This window comes from Colobus angolensis, unplaced genomic scaffold (genome assembly GCF_000951035.1).
Source record: "Colobus angolensis palliatus isolate OR3802 unplaced genomic scaffold, Cang.pa_1.0 Scaffold142, whole genome shotgun sequence".
NCBI classification, from domain to species: domain Eukaryota; kingdom Metazoa; phylum Chordata; class Mammalia; order Primates; family Cercopithecidae; genus Colobus; species Colobus angolensis.
The window spans coordinates 1597889-1601243 of record NW_012114511.1 but is presented as its reverse complement, the minus strand read 5'-3'; positions in this window follow the sequence as shown (position 1 = coordinate 1601243).

Here is a 3355-nt window from a genome sequence, read left to right as displayed (position 1 = left end):
GAAAGAAAGAAAGAAAGAAAGAAAGAAAGAAAGAAAGAAAGAAAGAGAGAAAGAGAGAAAGAAAGAGAGAGAGAAAGAAAGGAGGGAGGGAGGGAGGGAAAGAAGGAGAAATTCCAGGAAGGAAGGAAGGAAGGAAGGAAGGAAGGAAGGGGAAATTCCAGACCAGGAAACATTATATTCCAAGGCCCAGAGGTTAAAGAAGCAGAGGGTTTGAGAAACTAAAACATAATGTTTCAAAAAATCAACAATGGCAAAAGCATAGAGACTGATAAGAAATTGCCAGAAATGAGGTACAGAAGTAGGTAGAAGTGAGATCCAAAGGATGTTAGCTAAGGAGTGTGGATTTTTTCCTGAGGGAATAGGAGTGCTGTCATCAGGCTTCATGCAAATAAAAATGTCAACCTTAAGAAGAATAGAGTGCTGGGGAGAAGAGGAGCTTCAAACTTGGGCCAATTTGGATTAGAAGGCCAACCCAACAGAGCATTTGGATATTCATGGAGTCAGTCTCCCCTCCCTCTTAACTTTTAATTCTCTTCTTCTATGTACTAAGCACTAATGGTTTCAAATAGTTAACTAAGGTCCTCAGCACATCAGTTCCCTCCTTCCCTAGCATCTTCAATGATTCCCTGTTACATGCCAAATGCCTTGGCATGCTTGGCAGATGAGACCTTCATCTACCTGGTCCCACCTCTTTTTGAGCCTCATTTTGGCTCATGAATCCTATGCTCTTACTGAACTGGTCCCCTGTTATTTTTTTGCCTCCATGACTTTATTCCTGTACTAGCTTGTCTAGAATAAATTCCAATGCTCCCAACTCTACTTGGGCCATTCTTATCCATCCTTCAAGACTAGCTCAGTGTCCATCTTCCATGAAAACTGTATCTATCTTTCTCTGAACCTTCATAAGCATACATCTGAACCTCTCCTGTAGCATGTATCTCATCTTATCTTGTATATTTATTTACATCCTGATTTTCTGCCCCCTGGTAAATAGTTAATTCTTTTATACAAAGGTCATGTCCTTTGGCTCAGGGCCATTTGGGATTCTCCCCAAGACTTTGGACAGACAAGCTACCCCACCAATTTGAAGTTTGAGTTCTGTGAGGTTCTGCGACTGGTGGACATTCAATAAAATCATTCATCTTGGATTTTAAGTTTTTTTCTTTTTCCTTTAATGTCCTGATACCCCCAAAAAAGTTGTTTCATGTTACACTGAGATGGAGCCAGTTTTCTCCAGAATGAAAGGGCCATCCTTGTGGGCCTCTGCCATAGTTGAGAAAGCAGTGATGAGCGCCCACTAGCTGCTGGGGTCTATGTGAAATATAGTGAGGGCCTTTCAAGAAATTGCTGGGCTGGGCCTGGAGCTGGAATGGCCTCACTACAAATTTATTACCCAGTGAGATTGAGCCATACAGGAAAACAACAGCATTCCCACTGATGGTGCTTCCAGTAGACTCCCTGCTGGAGGTTTTGACCAGAAGTGGGGCTAGATTTCGACTGAGCCATCCACTTAGTCTTGCAAAAGCTCTTGCTCACTAAAGGCAAGAAAGCAAGTCAGGATTTATTGATTCATCCTGGGGTGTCAACTATTCCAGTTTGCCTGGGCCTTAGGACTTTGGGGAACATGGAACTTTCAGTGTTAAATCCAGTAAAATGACAGACAAACCAAGATGAATTGGTCACCCTAGCTCCACCTAATACAAATGCACCACTCTGTGCTGGGCCTTAGTCTAGGCATCAAAGATACGAAGATGGAAAGGACAAAGTTACTGCCCTTGAGAATTTTACAACACAGTGGAAAAGAGAAACATGTAACCAAAATAAATCCTGGGACCCCCATGCAGCCCTGTCTTGATTAAGTGGTGAGTTCAAAGAAATAAGTCCAATGACTAAAAGTAATTAAAACAGTATTCTAATCTCCATTTATGTCTTTCAGAAAATATCAAATGTTCTGAAAATTTGAATGTGGAATTCAGTTCATTACCCACATTCTTTTATTTTTTTAAATCTCCTTTTCTTATATCTCTCTCTCCCAACTTGTGCCCAAGGCTCTAGGGCTGTCCTTGTACTCAACTCTGTCCCCAAGGTTTCTCTGCCACCCTACCTATAAAAGATCTTCTTCCTTCTCTCGTCCTTGAACATGCAACATTATTTTCCTACCACAAGTGCCTGCTAGAACCAAGCCTACTCCTGGACCATTCTGGGAAGGCTGGGGAGCCCAGCAACTCCATGGCCCAGTCGTCCCTCTCTGCCCAGAGAGGAGCCCCTGGGAAGCATAGTCCTTTTCTCACTGTGACTGAGTTTCTTGCAAGAGATTTTCATTGCAAGAAACACCTCATTTCACCACACAAGCAGATCATTTCAAACTGCTCTGCTAAGTGCCGTGACGAGGATAATGTCCCGCGCCCAGGGAGGTATACAGCCACAGAGGTGGGCACTTAGCTCAGGAACAAGCAGACACTTGATTGCAGGAGTCGAAGTTGTCTCTGTTGTATAGACTTGGGCTTTCTCACTGTCCCAGGCCCACAGGAGCTCTAACTGTGGAGGAGGGGACTTTTAATGCTCCATCCATGCAACCCACAAGCAAATGAGTTTGAAAACAAAGTGAAATGCATAAACCAAGCCCACGGTGTTCTCTTTTCTGAATCACCATTCAAGAAAAATAGTTTCTTAAAAAGAAATCAGGGGCAGGGGTAGTTAGGTCTGCAGGGGATCATGTATTTGATCACAGAAATGTGGATTAATTCTGTCCCTAAAGGAACACAAGACCTTGCCATAGGGGAGGAAACCACCCTCATATTGTCTTATGCCCAATTTCTGCTGCCAAAGAAAGAAGAAATAAAAACTAAAAGGCAGAAATGGAATCCACAGGCAGAGTGCCCAGCACCACTCCTGGGCCTAGTAGTTAAAAATCAACCCCTGACCTAACTGCTTGTGTTTTCTACAGATTTCAGACATTGTATCGAAAAGCATCGTGAAAATCCCTGTCCTGTTCTGTTCCGTTCTGATTACTGATGCATGCAGCCCCCAGTCACGTACCCCCTGCTTGCTCCATTGATCACGACCCTTTCACGCGGACCCCCTTAGAGTTGTGAGCCCTTGAAAGGGGCAGGAATTGCTCACTCAGGGAGCTCAGTTTTTGGAGATGTGAGTCTGCCCATGCTCTCGTAAATAAACCCCTTCCTTCTACAACTCAGTGTCTGAGGGGTTCTTGTCTGCGGCTCGTCCTGCTACAGCCACAGTAAATGCTAGCAATATTTTTGGCTAGGGGTGTGGAACCTTCTGCATTATATTTATACCTCCTCATGACCCTTGCCATTGTCATTTATGGAACATCATTATGATCATGAGGCTG